General features: G+C 43.0%; 1 long non-coding RNA gene across 1 annotated transcript in view; it reads left to right on the top strand.

Moving 5' to 3' along the window:
- Positions 1-10,184, top strand: part of LOC146854121 (uncharacterized) — a 169,896-nt gene extending 159,712 nt beyond the window's left edge. The window contains exons 6-8 of the long non-coding RNA XR_014980736.1: positions 3,423-3,681; positions 6,731-6,810; positions 10,060-10,184. This is a non-coding gene — a long non-coding RNA (uncharacterized LOC146854121). The remainder of the gene's footprint in view (positions 1-3,422; positions 3,682-6,730; positions 6,811-10,059) is intronic.
- The last annotated feature ends 13,026 nt before the right edge of the window (positions 10,185-23,210 follow it).

Here is a 23,210-nt window from a genome sequence, read left to right as displayed (position 1 = left end):
TGTCTAAAATCTCTATGAGAATTGACATGGGGAAAACGCATTTTGGGACCCCCCACTTTTTCTCGGCCCCTGCTTGATGGATTACTATGAGCCTTTCAAGACAGCAGTTGGAGTGAGAGTCATACTAGTTTTGAAAATGTTGTGATGATTAGTCAAACAACGCCCAAGTTATTAGTTCTTCCTATGGAAACTACATCCCAACTATAAGTACCTACTGGTGACCCCCAGTAGGTAGACAGATATACAGCTTCCCAGCTAGAGAGAGAGAGAGAGTGATAGATAGATAGATAGATAGATAGATAGATAGATAGATAGATAGATAGATAGATAGATAGATAGATAGATAGATAGATGGATGGATGGATGGATGGATGGATGGATGGATGGATGGATGGATGGATGGATGGATGGATGGATGGATGGATGGATGGATGGATGGATGGATGGATGGATGGATGGATGGATGGATGGATGGATGGATAGATAGATAGATAGATAGATAGATAGATAGATAGATAGATAGATAGATAGATAGATAGATAGATAGATAGATAGATTGTGGCAGTACCCACTCTGAAGTTACAAATAGGGGGACGGGAGATAATGATTTTGATGATATTTGTCCCTTTACAACTTGAAACACGTTTGACAAATGTCCCTGAATTGTTGCAGACCTGCTGCCACCATTTTATTCTCTGAGTCCTGGAAGTTTTGTGGCATTTCACCAAGGGGGGGCAAAGTAAAAAGCGGGGTCCCAATATGCGCTTGAATTCCAATGCATTTTCCATAGACTGTTGTATTTTGCATAGTATGATGGGGGAGAGGAGTTGGCCTAACGGCTAGGGCAGTCGACATCGAATCTGGGGAACTGTTTTCGAGTCTCGGCAATGACGCTGAGCATCCTGTGATTCTGGGCAAATCACTTGATCAGCCCGTGCCTAACAAAAAAAATAAAAAATGAATGTGTCCTCATGTAATGCAACTGGTGCTATGTAAAACGCTCTGATATCCGATTCGGGTCAAGTTTGCGCTATATAAAACTCTGTAACAAGCAAAAAACATGATAACCGCCACCTGGATTTTTGTGAACTTTGGCAGTATTATATAGTAAGGGGTGTAGATGAGTCTGTAGACTAGTGCATAAAAGTAGAATAAATAAGTTATAAGGTATTTTTTTAGCTATATCTGTGGCCACGCTAGTACCACGGTACCACGGTACAATCTCGGTACATAGCGATGAGAAGGGATCATCTGATTGGCTAATGTGCACTTTTTCAAATCCTGATGCAAGCCAAGTAGTTTTGTACAGCACTTTCACTGTGTGTTGCAATGCACCTTAAAAATGTCTTATGAAAAAAGTTGTGGCTTGTAATTGTTGTTGTACTGAGGTCGGTACTGTTGTGATATATATTCAATTATGTTTTGAAATGTATAAATGTCCTTATTATAAATAACAGAATACTGCAGTACTTTTGCACTGGTCTCTAGAGAGTGCTACAGTACCATAAAAGTATTTTCTTTCAAAACAACCCATATATGTTCATATTTACTTATGGTTCTGTCAGGTTGACTCAACAGAGCCTTGTATTACCTATGTGTATTTTGGATTTACATATGGTTTAGTAGGAGTTGCTGGATGTTATTAATGAAGATGTTATTGTCAGTTACTGCAAAAAATAAACTTTCTGCAAGTTAAAGGTAAGTTTGGGAAAACGTAATGTTGAGGTGATGTATGGAAGACATGGTGTGATATCTTAGGATGTCAGACACAGTTTTGTTTATATGTCTGTACGTTTTTTATACTTTGCCGCATTTTTGGCTGAGTACTTTGGCAAATATTAGAATATATAAAAGAGGTGTGAGGAAATAAACCCATAAAAGATTTGAAAATAGCTTTCATCTCTATTTCAATTCGTACAACAGTGAGTTGACCAATATCCTTGCCTCCACAATGAATAATTATAAAATGGGGAGGATCACAATTACTTAGAGATTAAATGAGAGATAGGATGTTATTACACCTTAAACCTCTTTCAGCCAGCCATGTAATCTCAACATTTGCCATACCTAAATTATGCTCAATTCCTCTCTTCTTGGCATACTCTCTAGCCCAAAAGATATATATAACTGTGGCCAATTGTCCACACCACAGTTGTGTCTTGAGCTCCACTGCACAAGAATGTGATTCAGGTGTCTGCACCGGTGCACTCCCTCTGTGTGTTACACACAGATGTATATTTTCAGTATGATATGTGTATAGTCGCTAGTGGCAGTGGTGGGCACTCAACACTGTTCTAAAGACTCATGTGTATCCACAGTTATGCAGACCCATGTGTACCATCCCTCGTGGCAGTGTTAAGCATCTTGCGCATTTCTTCCGCTTCATCAATCATACACTGCCTGTATGCACACTCCTAACCCCCCCTTCCTGTTGGCAACCACGTGCAGACGAAACACGGTTTGCACATGCTGGACTCGTGCACGCCACAGACATTAGCATAATCCTCAAAGACCCTTGCCACGTTGATTCATCAGAAGGGCCAGACTGGCCATAGCAGGCATTGGGCGTTACCCCGGTGGGCCGGAAGGGTGGGGGCCGGTTTTAGACCGGTGGGGGCCGTGCGATCACAGTCCGGCCCTGTTCATCGGCAGCACTTACCTGGCTTCAGCTCAGCTCCGTTCCAGACCGCACTGGAGGCTCTCCGATCTCTTTCCCTCTTCCTCACCGTTGATTCCGCTGTGCTGTCTCCAATTACTATAATGTCTGAAAGAGAAGCACAGCAGAATTACTCAGGCTTCAAGCACGGTGCTCTCAACACCCTCATCACTCAGTGGCTACTCAAGGTAAAATCCATCTTCTCTTTGATGCGCGCATAATATAAGAGGCCAAGACGATACCGCCATTGGTTTTATGCCGCGTTTGGGTCAGAATAAGCAGAGAAAGAACTCTGATCAGACATATCTGTAGAAAGACCGTATTTCATTTAAACGATGTGCATTAGGGGAACTGTTAATGTCATGGACAGCTCTGTAAATTATGAACTATTATTGCCATGCAGAACTCTGAACACAAGAAGTGGAAAACACTTTGAACAGAGCCTGGTGGATTATTCTAGACAGCAGTCTTGTATTCTGAGAATAGAGGTGTACACATTCTTGAAGAGTAAACAAAAAGAAAGCAGATTACATGAGTATATTTAGAAAGGATTGTGTACATGGCAGCTATGTTGAAGAGTATTATGTATATGTATCTAATTGGCTGTGTTACTTGCAGAAAAATAATACCTCCATTACACCTGACGACATCAGAGCGCAGGAAACAAAAAGAACGCAGATTGCATGAATATGTTTAGGAAACAATTGTATACATGCCAACTAGGATAAAGAGTACTGTGCATATCTAATAGGTTCTTTCCTTACAGAAAAAGCATACCTACATTAAAACAGATGACATCAGAGCGCAGTAACCCTGCGTCCATTTCAAGAACCAGAAACCCCCGAGCTCAGCAGTTCCAGACGCAAAAATCCTAAAAGAAGCCAGTATTTCTTTTCTCTCTTGTCCCAACCCCCTTCCCCTCGGGAACTCACCACGGGGCAGTGTTTCTATTCATTGCTACCACGTCAGGTCTCATTGGGATTCGAGGACTAATGTCGCCTCATCGGACCCACCTGGAGTTTCAGGTGAGTGGCTTGCAACAAGTAATTTGAACATTACCAAACAGTTTCAAGAAAGAGTTATAGCACTGGCCAATGACCTTATATATAAGATAGTACAGTTATGAAAGAACCTGGCTGATTGTTTCTATGTGAAATTGGACTGGTAACATATTAGTTATAGTTAGGTGTTATTACATTACCACAAAAACACATTTAAACTATACAAACATTAGAAAAACCATAGTTATCATTTTTTTACCAAACTTTTAATTACACATATTGTATACAACTTATATTCCCCATGGAAACGGTGTTCGGAAGCATCATAATCGATCGGGCGGAACCCCCACTGCAAGTTGGTCAGAACCAGATCCGACAAGGAGTTGGGCGGTTTAGTTTCCCTGCCGACATCGTAATCAGGCCCTAAGTTGTAACCTTTGGTTTTTTTGTTAATTTCTTGGGGTTTTTTTTAAGTAAATTTGTTTAACTTGTCTCCCTATGTAGTGAAGTGTATGTAATTGAATGTGAAAATCTCAATTTTATAAAAAATATTTATATTTGGTAGATTTGGGCCACATTATTGTAGCCCGACATATATTTAGTTTTTTTTTCTTAAATGATTTTTAACTAACCTTTTTTACTTAAAAGTTCGCACTAGTAAGCAGGGTGTAGGTTGTATACTAACATTATTATAACTGCCACCACTCTGGGGTCATTGTGTAGATCCTTCAAGGTTTTTCCATAGAAACTAACAGTTGAAATAAAAAAATATTGAAAATGAGTTGCCTTATTTTTTACAGCAATATACCGTTAAGTCCGCTGGGCCCTTCTGGCAGAGTTATCGACCAATTGGCCTTGTAGGTTCAACAAGAACCTGAGGTACTCAGAGCCAATATCTGGGCTGCGTTTTGCAATGGTTTTTCATTGTGTACCGGGCATGTAGCAATTCATTTGTAAAATATAAAGAGTGAAAAATAGGTACCTAGGTGACATGTATATTACCAAAATGGGAGCAAAATATAGAATTTATAAGCAGTGGCACATCTTTGAAATTGTGGGTACCCATACAAGCATGTGAATTAGAGGACGTTTTTCAAAATTACATCTTTTTTACACATTGTCATATTTGGAAGGCAGAAATGCATAATAAGTCAATTGATAATAACACTTGTTCTATTATTCTGTGTTTGCCTAAGTCTCCAAATAAGAATGGCACCTCACTTGTGTTGGTAGGCCTAGGGCCCGTGACAGGAAACAGCCTAAAATGCAACATGGACACTACGTTTGTCCAGTGAAAACCGACCCTTTTTTCGCGATTTGCTTAGCGGTGGATTTTGGACCCTCGCTCTGCAGGCACCTAAGGAAACATAGCAAACCTATACATTTTTTAAAACTAGACATCCAAGGGAGCTAAGCTCCGCACCTCAACATGAGAGAAATGTTGCTGTCAGCCATTAATGGACTCAGGGACTTACTCCTCTGTCCTGAATTGATATAAAAAAAATACATAAGGGTGCAGGGTAGGGATACCCTGCCCCTGCTAGGCCCTATGGTGTGACACAGAGGGATCCCCACCACCAGAGTCAAAACTAGAAACAAAATTGGAAAATGTTGCTTTCCTGCGGGATCAAAAATAAAAAGTGAAAGTTCATGGGTCAATCACACCAACCCTGAGCAGTGTCCTCTATTAGCATACATTTTTGATTACTCTCCAAGCAATCTCTAAGCTCTTCCATCATAGAAGGCACTTTCTATTTTTTCCACTAATAATAAGTTACACCAAGTCTGATTTGATAGCCTCTTCTTAAGAAGAAGGGGGCACTACCGTGAGGTCTGCTGTGCAGTTATTTAGTGCTCTGTTCTTCTCCATACGTATTTAGCTGAGGCACCCGCAGCCATGGCATTCTTTGCCAGCATGGAGAAAATTGTTTTGCAAGATACTCCTCTCTCTGGAATGGAGAGAAATGTAAAGTTATTTTCTACATCAGGCATCCTAGTGATACTTCAGGACCTGCTGACATAAATTTGGCAAATTTTGAGATTACACAGATGGATGAAAGACCTTTAAGGTAGAATAACATCCTACATCTCATTTCATCTCTTAGTAATAATGACCATCCCTGTTTTATAATTATTAATTGTGAAGGCAATGATATTGGTCACCTCAATGGTGTACGAATTGAAATAGAGGTGAAAGCTATTTTCAAATCGTTTATGAGCTTTTGCAATTGGCCTTTCCAAGTTTGATCACTGCCCCGTTAGGGACAGTGCCTAAAAAATTTGTAGGAGAATATCATTTGATCCATTATTTGTCATGTAATTTGCACTGTTTTGAATCTTTGGCACAAGATTTGGGTATCCCGTTAGCAGCTGACAGCCTACAAAACCAAAGTCCCCACTTCTTCTTTGACCTTCTTAGGAATTGAATTGAATACAGCAATGATGATTGCCAAACTGCCTGGCAACAAGGTGAAGGAGATACAGATTTTTCTGGATTCGATACTTGTTGAACGCAAAGTGTCATTGCGCACAGACAGAATCTTATTGGATATTTGATTTTTGCATGCACAGTGGGGAGAGCAGGTCGTACATTTGGTAGACATTTGGGCTTTGCAATGTCAGAAGATTCTTTACCACACCACAGAGAACAGAGTTCCATGGGTGTAAGGGCAGACTTATGCGTTTGGAGAGCATTCCTGGGTGACTTTAATGGGGTGCCCATCGGTTTTATGGATGGTGAAACATATGATGATATTTTCAGATGCAGCTGGAGCACACGGTTTTTAGTGTTCTGAGGCATGACCAACACTGGGTGAAACAGGGTAATAGCATAGCCTTCCTGGGTTTTTTTCCATTATTGGTGGCATTAAATATTTGGGATGGGGAGTTGAATAACCGAAAGATTGTGTTTAATGTGGACAAGAAAACGGGTTGATTTGGTACATGGTCAAAAGGCAAGACGTGAGAGTTTTTAATTTGCTGAGGAAATGCATGCTTTTCTGTTTACAAATTAACATTGTTTTCAAAGCAAGACATGTGCAAGGAACGAACAATAATTTATGCTTTATTTCAGTGGCAGAGCTTTTTCAAGTTGACCCTTGGTGCAGAAGACATGAAGATGAAGTTACTGTTCAACATCTGGGCCTGGGGGAGGTAAGAATAGTTGAATTGGTAGAAAGATCTATATCACACTCTACAAAAAAGACTTATCTGCAGGCCTGGCAAGAATGTCTACACTTTGGTTGTCTGAAGCGCAATGTTCCACTCACTTGTCAGAGTGACAGTGAGAATGACATTATCAAGTTCATTATGAACTTAATAGATAAAGGTTTGTCACATGCTACCGTTGCTGGTAAACTAGCAGGTATTTCATTTATGTGAAGTTATTGTGGGGGTACAAATCCTCCACTGGTTAGTTAGGAGGGTTTTGAGTGGTTGGAGTAGGGAACAGGGCCCCAAAGACAAGCTGAGGGAACATATTACGATAGATTTATTGGCTCAGTTATTAGTTGAATTGCCAAAGGCATTGTTATGATGCATTTGAAGTACAAGTTTTTCAGTTTGGCCATGGTGTAGACTTTTTTGGTGCATTTCATGTCTCTGAGCTGCTGGGTTCCAAGGTACGCACTGGTTTCTTGTATAGAGAAGTTGTTTGTGAGACAGAATGCCTGAGGATTTGGTTGAGAAATTCCAAAACAGACCTAAAGGGGAGAAGCAATTGGATTTAGCTGTGTTAGTGTGAGGTGCTCCAGCTTATCCCCGTGAGGGAATGAGAATATGTTTTGGTCTTTACAGGGCAGTGGGGAATGGCGATATTTTGTCTCGAGTAATAGCATCCCACTGGTTGGCAGTCATGAGAATGTTTTTCAGCCGTTTGGGTTTGGATAAGGAGAAAAATGGCACCCATTCTTTTTGGATTGGGGCTGCTACAGAGGCAACTAAGTTGGGCTTCCTCATGTCAAGCGATTAAGAGAATTGGTACATTGAAGTCTTGCTGTTGCCAAAGATACATGAGGAAATAGTTTAACATGTTTTTTCAGTTGTGTTCCTATTGACTGTTTTTATGTAGGTTGCATAGCTGTGCCAGGAAGGGCCAGGATACTAGGTCATTCCTTTATCTGCTAGGCAGCAAGGGCAAGGATCATAGGTCATTCCTGTATCTGCTAGGCAGCAAGGGCCAGGATACTAGGTCATTCCTGTATCTGCTAGGCAGCAAGGGCCAGGATACTAGGTCAATCCTTTATCTGCTAGGCAGCAAGAGCCAAGATACTAGGTCATTCCTTTATCTGCAAGGTTGCAAGGGCCAGGATACTAGTTCATTCCTTTATCTGCTAGGCAGCAAGGGCCAGCATCATAGGTCATTCCTGTATCTGCTAGGCAGCAAGTGCCAGGATCATAGGTCATTCATTTATCTGCTAGGCAGCAAGGGCCAGGATCATAGGTCATTCCTGTATCTGCTAGGCAGCAAGTGCCAGGATCGTAGGTCATTCCTTTATCTGCAAGGTTGCAAGGGCCAGGATCATAGGTCATTCCTTTATCTGCAAGGTTGCAAGGGCCAGGATCATAGGTCATTCCTTTATCTGCTAGGCAGCAAGTGCCAGGATCATAGGTCATTCCTTTATCTGCAAGGTTGCAAGGGCCAGGATACTAGGTAATTCCTTTATCTGCTAGGCAGCAAGGGCAAGGATCATAGGTCATTCCTTTATCTGCTAGGCAGCAAGGGCCAGGATACTAGGTAATTCCTTTATCTGCTAGGCAGCAAGGGCCAGGATCATAGGTCATTCCTGTATCAGCTAGGCAGCAAGGGCCAGGATCATAGGTCATTCCTTTATCTGTTAGGCAGCGAGGGCCAGGATCATAGGTCATTCCTTTATCTGCTAGGCAGCAAGGGCCAGGATACTAGGTAATTCCTTTATCTGCTAGGCAGCAAGGGCCAGGATAATAGGTCATTCCTTTATCTGCTAGGCAGCAAGGGCCAGGATCATAGGTCATTCCTGTATCAGCTAGGCAGCAAGGGCCAGGATCATAGGTCATTCCTTTATCTGTTAGGCAGCGAGGGCCAGGATCATAGGTCATTCCTTTATCTGCTAGGCAGCAAGGGCCAGGATCATAGGTCATTCCTGTATCAGCTAGGCAGCGAGGGCCAGGATCATAGGTTATTCCTTTATCTGTTAGGCAGCGAGGGCCAGGATCATAGGTCATTCCTGTATCTGCTAGGCAGCGAGGGCCCGGATCATAGGTCATTGCTGTCTCTGCTATGCAGCCCAATTTGCGGAACACGTTTATGGCAGATCTCTGGGCTTTCCAAGTAGCAGACATGAAGTTACTAGAGGATGTCCGACATGTTGCTTGTTAAACCTTGGGGAGACTAATTTAGTTTCTCTGTCAGGTTTTACCTTATTGAAGAAAATGAAATGAAAGATGATTTAATGTCACTCAAAAAGATTTGGGTGGGAGCAAATGTGCAATGAAACAGGTGGCAGTTGACAAGGCTAGACAATCATTAAACAAAGCAATGAGGGTCTTTTGTCAGTCTATTGGAGTAAAGGTATCAGCTCATACAAATATAAAAGAAGAAGAATTCTAGTTCAGGGGAGATGGCGTTCATTTGTTACATTTTGGGATTTCTTTTTACGTTTTGGAGTTAAGATAGTTGCGTGCCTTATGTTCCTTCGCGCTCTCTAAGGTCCTCTGGTCTCCATTTAGTCACAGTTCCACGCTTTCAGAGGGCTAGGGCTGGTGGCCGCTCTTTTAGAGTACTAGCGGCTAGGCTTTGGAACTCTCTCCCTGCTTATATCCGTGCCATTGATGAACTTCTGGTTTTTAGGAAGGCCGTCAAAACCTTCCTTTTCCCCCAGGATTCTTAGTGTTATGCTCCTGTCTTTGGTTATGCTTTTGCCTGGTATTTTGTCCATTATAGCGCTGGGACGCCCCTTTGCTGGGGCATCTGTGCGCTTTATAAATCTGGCTAACATAACATAACATAGCATGTGTAATGAGAGATTGTGTTGCCGGAACTGAGAATCTTGGAAGTCATGGAGTCTGTTTGTCATTTGGGGTGGCGCAGGAAAACAACTTTCCAGAGATTTCCTAGGTGGCGCTTTTTTGGGGGGACAGAGAGTCAGGTGCAGGCATATACACCCCTTGGGGAGTGGGGGGACTCAGAGGGGGGGTGAAGAGGAGTTCGTTGGAGAAAGGGAGTTTATTCGGAGATGATTGGTTAGGTTGGACTGGATGAGAGAGAGATTTGGAAATGCAAGGGAAGGTCTGGGAATTGAAGATGAAAATGATAATGTTGTAGTAAAGCAGGTTAATTTGTTCTGATTCATATATTGTATCTGATAATATTGAATTTGATGACTTCAAGCCTGTCCTAATAAAATGGCCTTTTATGCTCTACAGGCTTGTGTCTGGGTCCTTATTGCACTATGGCCGTTTATTGAAACAACCCAGCGGGATGTCGTTATTTCAGGTCCACGTCCGCTGTGACCTGTTAAATAAGAAAAAGCAAGATGGTGGGACAGCAGAAAGGCAGGACTGAGTTTATGTCCCAATAGGGGGCATCAGTGGCGTCACTAGGGGGGTGCGGGGGTGCGGACCGCACCGGGTGACACCCTCATGGGGGGTGACACCAAAGGGCCGGTCCGGTCGGTGTGTCACTGTCTGTCTGTGGTGCACTGCAACCGTCCGTCCGTGCACAAACAAAAAGACATAAGAGCAGTTGGCGTTGCCGGGCTGGGAAAGTCCCCGGGCACGAGTGCTTCGTGTGTAGGCCCGTATTGGGACTCCGTAGAGGGAGCTCAGTACAGCAGATGCCCTACACGGACTCTCTGATGAAAGGCTGGATGTGGGGCGAGATGAGAAAGCCAGAAAGGGAGACACCGACACACCTCTCACCTTCAACCATGGGGCCGTAAGGCGCACTGAGTATAACCGAGGCACTCAGTTATGGGGTCGACTCTTTATTATTCTGTAGAAAAATTGCGGGGCCGGAGCTCTCACCAGGTAGCGTTCTCTCTCTCTATCTCTCTCTCACGCTTTCTCTCTCTTTCTCTCCCCTCTCTCTCTTTCTCACTCTTTCCCTTAAGCTCTCCTCTCTTTCTCTCTCCCTCCTTTCTCTTTCGCCCTCCCTCTCTCTCCTTCTCTATCTTTCTGTCTCTCCTGTCTCTCTCTCTCTCTTTCTCACTTTCACTCTCTCCTCTCTTTCTCTTTCTGTCTCTCCCCCTCCCTGTCTCTTTCCCTCCCTCTCTCTTTATCTCTCCTCTCTCTCACTCTTTCTAACCCTCTCTCTCCCCCTCTCTTTCTCTACCTCCCTCTCTCTCGTTATCCCTCTTCCCTCTCTCCCCTTTCTCTCTACATCTGTTTATCGTCCTCCCCCTCTTTCTTGCCCCCACCCCTTCATGTCTTTATGTCTCTTTTAATCTTTCTATAGCTTTCTCAATTCTGTTCAATGCTTCTTTATTGATTTGTTTTATAGATAAATCCACTGGAATTATGCGGCAAAGGACAACATTAAATGGTAGGGTTGAGTTGTTTATGCAGCAAAAAAAATCAAATTATGCTGCAATCATGTGGCATCTCTTGCAGTTTAAAAACAGTGTAAAACAGCATATCACATTTCATGTGTCTCACTCGGCGCAGAGGTTTAAAATCCCCGCCTATAAAAACACGCGACAAGGCTTTGCACATCTGCCAACAGGTTTGCAACTGGAATCCTAAAGCAGCAATACCAGCAGATTTAGTTTGAACCCTACTGAAAGGACTGGGGCTATACGGAGGCCGGTGAGGGACAGCGGACCCCCGCCCTTGCAGACACAGTCGCAAATTGCTGTTTTATTTTATGGATTTCAGCCTCTGCCCCAGGTTACTAATTGATTTTAACACGCCGCCCTGCTTTTTTTTTTAAACGCTTGTCCAGTCGTGGCAAGGGGCGCTGCAAAATACCTCCACTCGACCTTGCTTAACCCTGCGAAAGGAAACAAGATGCCCCAGCACTCCTGGCAGCGCCACTACAGCTATACAGGGGCTTAATTTCAGCGGGTACCTGCTGGTATGCTCATGAGCAAAAGCTATTAAAAGATGAAAAATTGCGGCTAATACATATGCCATGCCATGCCACAGGGCGGTTGTGCAGCTCACCACTCTCTGTTGAAGTGTAATTTAATGACTTAGCAGAGGCATAGTAATAGTGCCAACTGGGCTTGGAACTAGTGCACCAATCCTGGAGGTACTGCAATGTGAGGATTGAAAAACAAAATTTGTACTGCTGCTCTGTATCTAGGGATGTTGTCTTTTTTTACCATACTGCTTACGTTTTGTAAGGATATAAGCAATGGTCATTGAAATGGGTCCATTCAGGGCCCTGTTGTCATGTCCTTAACTTTTCAGGCAAAAGCACTCACTGATTTCTGAACAGTGAGTGTAAAAGCGTTAAGGTAACCATGTTGTTCCTGCTTACATTTCACATGGTTTGCAAAATTTTGCATTCCCTATGATTGTTTGCTCCAGGATGCTGTCACTTTTTTTTGTAGACCACATATTGCTCTTGCCCAGCGCGTAATTTAAATTGAGCCGCATCCAGGTGTTTATAGCTGGCAACAATTGGGTTGTAGTTGAAGGCAGTCTGAGTTTTTCTCAGTGGGGCAGTATGGTGTTCAGTGGGGGAGAGGATGTGGCACTATGGCCAGAGCTGCTGAATTTGGAACTGGGGAACCAGGTTCAGCCTTAATAACTAGTCCGCCAGGCCACTCTCCTGAGAGAGCACTATCCCATGCTAGACCTTAGAAGGCTGCGCAAGACCTTAGAAGCCGTGGTGTCTTACCACCAGCAGGTGGACCCAAGCATGACAAGTGTAGGTTAACCTTCAAGGCTTGTCCACCACAATCCATACTGAAGTTCACCTCCAGTCTTGCGGGCAGGCCTATGAAGCAGTACACCCTAGAACAGTGACCCTGTCACTGAGATCACAGGACCCTTGAGAAGGGCCAGCTCTAGGGCAGTGCAACCGGTGTGACCGCACCAAGTGCTCACTTTAGGTGGAGGCATCATTTTTGCCAGTATATTATGGTTTTAAAAGCGCTTGCTGCCTCCTTCCTGGCCTCCAGTAATTTTCGGTAACAATAAAAATGTCATGATGACTCTGGTGATTGTTCTTTCTAGAGAGAGATCGGAATTTTGTCTAATGGAAGATTTGACTCATGGAAAGGTAGCTCAGAGGGTTAATGTACCTGCTGCAAAGAACATGTACCATGCAGATCACAAAGTGCACATAATGTAAATAGGCCAGTGGGCTACTGCTTTTGTCAGAGAGATCCTTTTGTTACTTGCAGTTTATAAGTTAAAATCCTAACATAGAACAGTGAGCTATTAACTGTCATCTATTCCGCAGGAACACAAGTCACATTTTTTATTAACTTTTGATACGTTTGAGCTACACACAATTTATTAGTTTAAATGGTCAGATCATGCTGCAGATCTTGCATTATGAGGCAAATATGGCAGAGCCATTATTATTTAGAAAACATTTGCAAACCAGGATTTTTAGCCATTCATGTTTGAACTGCTGTTTTGGAAAAGGGAGAAGTGCTGATGACAGAAACTCCATGGTTTCGGAGACAAATGGCTTGTGCTTCCACATTTTATCGTATTTGGGGACATTCTGCGATCAGAAGCATATCCCACTTTGTGAACACATTTTACTGTCAATAACTCATTATAACCTTAAATAATCATGTGTATCCATTGGTTGATAAAACTGGGCAGTGAAACCAAACAAATACAAAAAATTGGGATGTTTGCGCATTCTGGCCACGCCTCTGGCTCTGCCCACTGATCCAATCCTTGGGTTATTCCCGCCCTCTGATTCTCCGCCCACAGTTCCCCTACTTTTTTTCCCCCACTTTGACCACTGATATATCGTGTTGCTGAATAGTGGGAACACCACACCAGTAAAAAGTACCACACCTATGATATTATAAATTCCAATAAACTGTTGACTAGCAGGTAGCCCACTGTACAACCTGATTAATGAATCATTATCACACTGTTGTTAACCGGCACATTTTGTAAATATAGGACCTACATTTACAAACGTTACTAAGGATTCTGTATGGTCCCGTTATTTGCCAACTGTGTCCACTGGCGGACTCGGGGCGGAGGAGGTCCATGCGGTAAGTCGTGAGGGGGTGACACCATGAGTTACCTGCACCGGGTGACACCAACCCTAGTGACGCCACTGGGGGGCATCAATACAAGTGGCTTCTAAAAACGGAGACCTGGCCCAGAGGAGACATGGCGCTGGGGGGCGGCACAGGCTTCCCCAACAGATCGGTAAAACATTGTTGATTTTTTAGCTTACATGACAATTCCTTCAAGTAGAGACTCATGCAATGGCTTTTTAAGAGTTTTTTGGGGCTCGTCAAAAATTAAACATAACATTTCTTAACCTTCTTTAGCCCCTTGAATCTTGTGTCCGTTAAGATGTATAATTGTCTTGTGTAAATGTGGTTCATAATATTGCTGTAGACTTATTCAGACATGCCTGCCTATTACATTTCTACAGATTGCTTGGGTGTGATTAGTAGTTTACATTTACAGTGCTAGCTTGTACTTTTATCTACTTTTATCTCACTAATAACCTCACCACAAGCATTTTAATTTTCAAAACAATCTTACTTGAATTGACATAATGATTTATTTCAACTTTAAATCTTTATTAAATTAGAAAATATGTCAGATCAAGAATTTTCTCCTGACCTCTATAAATTGTTTAAGCTAGCTATATTAGGACAATTTTCCATGCATCCATTATAACACCCGGAGAATGTCCTTTTGAAATCTCTCTGTTTAACTATGTGTGCCGCATGGGCTGTAGAATGTACCACTTTTCCTCGTTTTTCTCAAAACCTTTCTTTGGGAAAATAACCCGCTAAATGCTTCAGGGTGAAGTGGGGCTAGTTTTGTCATATTCACTTAGTTGAAAATGAGAGCTTTATTTTTTCCTGACCATTTTCTAAATTCACCAGCCACCACGGCCCCAGAATGTACAATTACAGCCCTTTATCAATGAGGATCTAGGCCACCACTTTTCTGCAAATTCAGGATGTGAAGATTCGCTCATTCGAAAAAGATTGTACTCCTATGCCATAGGCTGTAATTGCCGTCCAAGTGTCTCTTGGCGTGTCTCCCATTGCTGCAGATGTTCACTCAGAGCAGTGTGCAGATGTTCACTTAGAGCTGTGTTTTATGGATGTTGGGTGTGGCTGTGGATGTCTGAAGTGAGTTGTGTGCATGTTTTGGGGGTTGTGAGAATGTCAGTCATGTGTTCGGAGGGTGTCCAGGCAAAGTGCCAATTTGAGGGAGCTGCTAATGTGTTGTATGGGCGCATCTTGAGGTTTCCTGGGAACATGTCATTGTTGTGAGGGTGTCTTTGAAGATGTCTGATGGTGTCGGAAACCATGAAACAAAATTGAAACATGAAAAGCCCGCATAAGCCAATAGCTGTATGACTGATGCTCCTGTGCTTGGTCAAGGACCCCCCTGTCTCGGCGGACCCTGAGATTAACTATACTATGGTGTGGAGGAGACTGGGGTACTGTAGAGATTGTTGCTCCCCCTCGTTGTTTTCTTCCTCAGACAGTTGAATGTTGGCCTTTCTGCCTCTCTCACTGTTTATTACAGGTCTAAAACTCCTCATTACGATACACACTGTCGGTCCCAGGGTTGTAGGCACTAAGCTCTGTACTTTCACGTGCATGTCATTCGCTGCCGGCCAGTGGTTGTGGACGTAAGCTATGTCATTGCTTGAATAATCCTAATAAAATAATTGTTCTATAAAAACACGTTACTCTGGGACGGCCCAGGGGGTCAGGGTATTTCTACCCTATCCCTGTTTCATTTTTTTAAACAGTTTTCTGAGTCCCAAGATGGCTACCAACACTTTCTGATTTGAAGTGCTGGCAGTCAATCAGATCTCAGCATGAGATTGGGAGGGGCCGCCTATCCTTTGAGTCCCGACAAATAAAAAATTAGATTTTCCTTAATATTTCAAAAACTACTTGACAGATTTATGCCAATTTACAAAATGGTTGGTTTCTGGACCAACAGCTACCTTTCTGACAAATTCTGCGTAAATCCGTTCAGCAGTTTGGGCTGTAATCATGTCTAAAGTCTCTTTGAGAATTGACATGGGGAAAAAGCGTTCTGGGACCCCCCACTTTTTCTCGCCCCCGGCTTGATGGATCACCATGAAACTTTGAAGACAGCAGCTGGAGTGAGAGTCATACTACTTTTGAAAATTTTGTGATGATTAGTCAAACGACGCCAACGTTATTGACTCTTCCTATGGAAACATCCCAACTATAAGTACCGACTGGTGACCGCTAGTAGGTAGACAGATACATACATACATAGATAGATAGATAGATAGATAGATAGATAGATAGATAGATAGATAGATAGATAGATAGATAGATAGATAGATAGATAGATAGATAGATAGATAGATAGATAGATAGATAGATAGATAGATAGATAGATAGATAGATAGATAGATAGATAGATAGATAGATAGATAGATAGATAGATAGATAGATAGATAGATAGATAGATAGATAGATAGATAGATAGATAGATAGATAGATAGATAGATAGATAGATAGATAGATAGATATAGAGTGGCAGTACCCACTCTGTAGTTACAAATAGGGGGATGGGAAATAGAGATTTTGATGATTTTTGTCCCTTTATAACTTGACACCCCTTTGACAAATGTTTGTGAAACTTTGCAGACCTGCTGCCACCATTTCATTCTCTGAGTCCTGGAAGTTTTGTGGCATTTCACCAAAAGGGTGCAAAGAAAAAAAGTGGGGTCCCAATAAGTGCTTGAATTCCAATGCATTTTTCATAGACTTTTCTATTTTGCATTGAGTGGAAAACATCACCTGGATTTTTGTGAAATTTGGCAGTATTATATAGCATGGGGTGTAGATGAGTCTGGGGGCTAGTGCAGCAAAGTAGAATAAGTAGAAGTTAAGTTATAAGGTATTTTGTTAGCTATATCTGTGGCCACTGTAGTACCACGGTACAACCTCGGTACATAGTGATGAGAAGGGATTATCTGATTGGCTAATGTGCACTTTTCCAAATCCTGATGCCAGCCAAGTTATTTGTACAGCACTTTCACTTTGTTTTGCAATAAACTTTAAAAATGAAAAAAGTTGTGGCTTCTAACTGTTGTTGTACTGAGGTCAGTACTGTTGTGATATGTACTCAATTATGTTTGGAAATGTATAAACGTCCTTGTTATAAATAACAGAGTACTGCACTGATCTCTTAGAGAGTGCTACAATAACATAAGAGTATTTTCTTTTAAAACAACCCATATATGTTCATATTTACTTATGCTTCTGTCAGGTTGACTCTCAACAGAGCCTTTTATTACCTATGTGTATTTTGGATTTACATATGGGTGCCGATTAGGATCCGGGAAAAAATTTCCCCGTACGACTCGTATCCGGTCTTTTTACCGTATGAATCGTACAAGTGCCGTACAAACTGCCAAGTACGATTCGTATGGGAAAAAGTCCATACGAATCGCATTGGGAATAATTCCCCACACGTCCTCGGGTCGGAAAATGTGTCCGACACGTCCCCGGACGATTTACCGTACAAATGTGAAAAGTGAAGTCCGACCGCGCAAGTACGATCCATCCCGTGCGTCCGATGTGACAACCGTATGGAAAATGCACCGTACGGACCGAACTTCCATAGCAACCATGGAGACATGTGCCCGCATACGCGCTGACCCCCCCCAGCCCCCGTGAGTACGCGCCGTACCCCCGTGTATGTACACCCGTGTATGTACGAGTCGTACCCCCGTGTATGTACACCCGTGTACGTACAAGTCGTACCCCCCCCGTGTATGTACGGTGCGTACCCCCAGCGCTACGCTGGGGGTATGCACAGTACATACACGGGGGTACGACTCGTACGTACACGGGTGTACATACACGGGGGTACGTACATCATACGTACACGGGTGTACATACACGGGGGTACGGCGTGTACGTACACGGGTGTACATACACGGGGGGTACGACTCGTATGTACACGGGTGTACATACACGGGGGTACGACTCGTACGTACACGGGTGTACATACACGGGGGAATACGACTCTTACGTACATGGGTGTACATACATGGGGGTATGGCGCGTACGTACACGGGTGTACATACACAGGGGGTACGGCGCATATGTACACGGGGGCTGGGGGGGTACGGCACGTACCGGGCCCCCTAATCTGGTCGTTTCGCGGCGTACTTCGCTTTTCCGACACTTTTTGGGTGCCGTAAAAATATTGCCGTCCGGACTGCTGTCGGATCGAATCGTAATTCCTGGTTCGTGAAACGCTGCCTGACAGTGTCCCGACGTCACGTCGGCGCTTTCCCCGGATCACATTTGTATGTATATTTTCGTCGGTCGGTGTTTTGTACGACTCGTACGGAAATGGTGTTTCCGTGCGAATCGTACTTGCATGTTTGTAAAGTTTTACAACCGGGTACGAGTCGGACGGAGAAAACCCTCCGTCCGACGGTTCGTACCCGGTTTTTACAGGATCGTAATCGGCACCATGGTTTAGTAGAAGTTGTTGGATGTTATTAATAAAGATGTTATTGTCAGTTGCTGTAAAATATAAACTGTCTGCAAGTTAAAGGTAAGTTTTGGAAAACGTAATGTTGAGGTGATGTATGGAAGACATGGTGTGATCTCTTAGGAAGGCAGACACTGTTTTTATAACTTCGCTGCATTTTTGACTGAGTACTTTAGCAAATATTTGAATATATAAAAGAGGTGTGAAGAAATAAACCCATAAAAGATTTGACAATAGCTTTCATCTCTATTTCAATTCGTACAACAGTGAGATGACCAATATCCTTGCCTTCACAATAAATAATTATAAAATGGGGAGGATCACAATTACTTAGAGATTAAATGAGAGATAGGATGTTATTACACCTTAAACCTCTTTCAGCCAGCCATGTAATCTCAACATTTGCCATACCTAAATTATGCTCAATTCCTCTCTTCTTGGCATACTCTCCAGCCCAAAAGACATATATAACTGTGGCCAATTGTCCACACCACAGTTGTGTCTTGAGCTCCACTGCACAAGCATGTAATTCAAGTGTTTCTGCACCAGTGCACTCCCTCTGTGTGTTACACACAGATGTATATTTTCAGTATGATATGTGTATAGTCGCTAGTGGCAGCGGTGGGCACTCAACACTGTTCTAAAGACTCATGTGTATCCACAGTTATGCAGACCCGTGTGTACCATCCCTCGTGGCAGTGTTAAGCATCTTGCGCATTTCTTCCGCTTCATCAATCATACACTGCCTGTATGCACACTCTTAACCCCCCCTTCCTGTTGGCAACCACGTGCAGACGAAAACACGGTTTGCACATGCTGTACTCGTGCACGCCACAGACATTAGCATAATCCTTAAAGACCCTTGTCACGTTGATTCATCAGAAGGGCCAGACTGGCCATAGCAGGCATTGGGCGTTACCCCAGTGGGCCAAAACGGTGGGGGCCGGTTTTAGACCAGTGGGGGCCATGCGATCCCAGTCCGGCCCTGTTCATCAGCAGCACTTACCTGGCTTACCTGGCTTCAGCTCAGCTCCGTTCCAGACCGCACTGGAGGCTCTCCGATCTCTTTCCCTCTTCCTCACCGTTGATTCCGCTGTGCTGTCTCCAATTACTATAATGTCTGAAAGAGAAGCACAGCAGCATTACTCAGGCTTCAAGCACGGTGCTCTCAACACGCTCATCACTCAGCGGCAACTCAAGGTAAAATCCATCTTCTCTTTGATGCGCTCAAAATTAAGAGACTAAGAGCCAGATGTACGACCATACTAAATTGCAACTCGCAATTTGCGTGCAAGTTGCAATTTACTATGTACAACAGTGTCAAAGAAACTGATTGCAATTCCCAATGGGGTCGCAAAATGCGAGGCTCAATAATACTAATGAGGCACTAGCATTTTGATGCCCCATTGGGAATGGCTGGCCCTCCCAGGGATGGAGGCCTGCTGGGTTCAGCAGACCACCATGTCTGGGACTGCTTTTCAATAAAGCAGCTTTCTTTTAAAATGCAGACTGTTTTCCTTAAAGGAAAATGGGATGCATTTAAAAAAATAAAAATGAAACGTTTTTGTTTCATTTTTTTAAGGGTAGGCAGTGTTCCCTTGGACCACTGCCTGCCCTTAAAAAATATTTTCTCATGCATTTTCAAAGGGGAAGGAGTCCCCTGGGGACTCCTTCCTATTTGTGAATGCATTACCAGCTTTATGAAGTAGCTGGTAATTGTGAGTGTTTTGCGACCACAATTGCGGTCACAAAGCATTAGTACATGGGTTAGAGAGTCGCTATTTGGAAGGGAATGCCCCTTCCAAATAGCCAGTCTATAAACACTTTTTTGCGGATCGCAATTCGTGTTCAGTTCGAGATCCAGAAACCCCCAAGCCCAGCAGTCACAGATGCAAGAACCCTAAAAGAAGCCGGCATTTCTTTTCTCTCTTGTACCATCCCCCTTCCCCTTCGGAACTCACGAGGGGGCAGTGTTTCTATACATTGCTACCACAACAGGCCTTATTGGGATTCAAGGACTAACATCGACCCATCTGAACCGCCTGGAATTTCAGGTGAGTGGCTTGCAACAAGTTGTTTGAACACTACCAAATACCTTCAAGAAAGGGTTACAACACTGGCTAATGACCTTATATGTAAGATATTATAGTTATGAAAGAACCAGGCTGAGTGGTTCTATGTGAAATTGGGCTGGTAACAACTTAGTTATAGTTATGAGTTATTACATTACAACAAAAACACACTTAAACTTTACAAACATTAGAAATACCATCATTATAGTTTTTTTCCAAACTTTTTGTTACACTACGGTGCTGATTACGATGTCGAGTGGAAGCCTCCTTCTGACAGTCGGAATCCCCTCGGCCGTGACAGAGCCCTTCCGACAAACTCGGTCGGTTTACATTCCCACTGCCCGATTACGATGTTTGTGGTCGGATTGTGAACAGCACGGTCATTTCAAATTGGTTCTGAGCAACTCGCGGAGTATTAGTGTCGGTCGGAACCACATAATACATCACTATGGCCAGCGTTTCCACCCTCGGGATTGTGATGTTGATTTCCAACAGCTTTTCCACGTTGGCCTGTCCAACACAGAAAGGCTATCAGAAAGTGACTTCGGGGGCCCCTGGCAGGGCCCCCTTGGCCCCGCGGTCTATGGTTGATGGCCAAGTGGGTACCTAACAGAACCCCCTGTAAAATCCTGCACTGAGACGCTCTGCTTGACACCACTCTAAACAGAGAACCTCACAAAAGACTTGTCTGTGTGAACACATTCAGTACTCTTTCCAATGAAGTCAAAAGATCAATCAACAAGAACTGGAACATCAGTAACAAAGGTTCTCATGCCCTTGAGAAACCTGTATTTGCTTTAAAATGGGGTCGGAATCTCAAAGATAGCTTAGTACGCACCAGACCACCTCCAGTACCACCTATTAGGTAGAATACACTGTGGGGCCTTCCACTGGTCCAAGGCCATTTTCCCTGTGATACTTGCCGAGTCTGCACACAGACTATGACAACTAAAATGATGGACATTGGCACGGACAAACCCTGGGAACTAAGACACCATACCAATTGTAATAGCGAACAAGTGATATACCTTATCACGTGCTGTTGTAAACGATACATGAGGAAATAATTTAACATTTTTTTTCAGTTGTGTTCCTATTGACTGTTTTTGTGTTTTTTCTATGCAGGTTGCATAGCTGGGCCAGCAAGGATCAGGATCATAGGTCATTCCTTTATCTGCTAGGCAGCAAGGGCCAGGATCATTCCTTTATCTGCTGGACAGCCCAATTTGCGGAACAAGTTTATAGCAGATCTCTGGGCTGTCCAAGTAGCAGACATGAAGTTACCAGAGGATGTCCGCCATGTTGCTTATTCACCTTGAGGAGACTTATTTGGGTTCTCTGACGGGTTTTACCTTATTGAAGCAAAGGAAAGATGATTCAATGTCACTTAAAAATATGTGGGTGGGAGCAAACGTGGCATGGACGCAATTTGTAGCACAAAGATTTTGGAGGGGCACCATGAAACAGTTGACAAGGCTCCCCAAAAATTAAACAAAGAAATTTGAGTCTTTTGTCAGTCTATTTGAGTAAAGGCATCAGCTCATACAAATATAAAAGAAGAAGAAGAATTCTTGTTCAGGGCAGATTGCGTTAATTTGTTACATTTTGGGTTTTCTTTTTACATTTTGGAGTTGAGATAGTTGCTTGCAAGCATGTGTAATGAGAGATTGTGGTGTCGGAACTGAGAGTCTTGGAAGTCATGGAGTCTTTGTCATTTGGGGTAGGGCAGGAAAACACCTTTCCAGGGTTTCCCTGGGTGGCACTTTCTTGTGGAGACGGAGAGTCAGGTACAGGCATGTCCACTCCTTGGGGCGTGGGGAGACTTAGAGGGGGGTGAAGAGGAGTTTGTTGGAGAAAGGGAGTTCCTTTGGAGAAAATTTGTTAGGTTGGGCTGGGTGAAAGAGAGATTTGGTAATGCAAGAAAAGGTCTGGGAATGGAAGACGAAAAAGATAATGTTGTGGGAAAGCAGGTTAATTTCTTCTGAGGAATTGTTACAAAGTTTGGGACTCATTAAGGGAGGGAGAAAGTCAGGAGAAATGTATGTATTAGTGAGGACTTTTTCTGGTTCATATATTGTATTTGATAATATTGAATTTGATGACTACAAGCCTGTTCTAATAAAATGGCCTTTTATGCTCTACAGGCTTGTGTCTGGGTCCTTATTGCACTATGGCCGTTTATTGAAACAACCCAGCGGGATGTCGTTATTTCAGATCCACGTCTGCTGTGACCTGTTAAATAAGAAAAAGCAAGATTGTTGGAAAGCAGAAAAGTATGACTGAATTTAAGTCCCAATAGGGGGCAGCAATACAAGTGGCTTCTAAAAACGGAGACCTGGCCCAGAGGCGATATGGCGCTGAGAGGCGGCACAGGCTTCCCCAACAGATCGGTAAAACATCGTTGATTTTTTAGCTTACATGACAATTCCTTCAAGTAGAGACTCATGCGATGGCTTTTTAAGAGTTTTTGGGGGCTCGTCAAAAAATAAACATAACATTTCTTAACCTTCTTTAGCCCCTTGAATCTTTTGTCCGTTAAGATGTGTAATTGTCTTGTGTAAATGTGGTTCATAATATTGCTGTAGACTTATTCAGACATGCCTGCCTATTACATTTCTACAGATTGCTTGGGTGTGATTAGTAGTTTACATTTACAGTGCTAGCTTGTACTTTTATCTACTTTTATCTCACTAATAACCTCACCACAAGCATTTTAATTTTCAAAACAATCTTACTTGAATTGACATAATGATTTATTTCAACTTTAAATCTTTATTTAATTAAAAAATATGTCAGATCAAGAATTTTCTCCTGACCTCTATAAATTGT

The sequence above is a fragment of the Triturus cristatus genome, chromosome 4_1, assembly GCF_964204655.1.
Source record: "Triturus cristatus chromosome 4_1, aTriCri1.1, whole genome shotgun sequence".
Taxonomy (NCBI): domain Eukaryota; kingdom Metazoa; phylum Chordata; class Amphibia; order Caudata; family Salamandridae; genus Triturus; species Triturus cristatus.
This window is presented reverse-complemented; position numbering and strand designations above follow the sequence as displayed.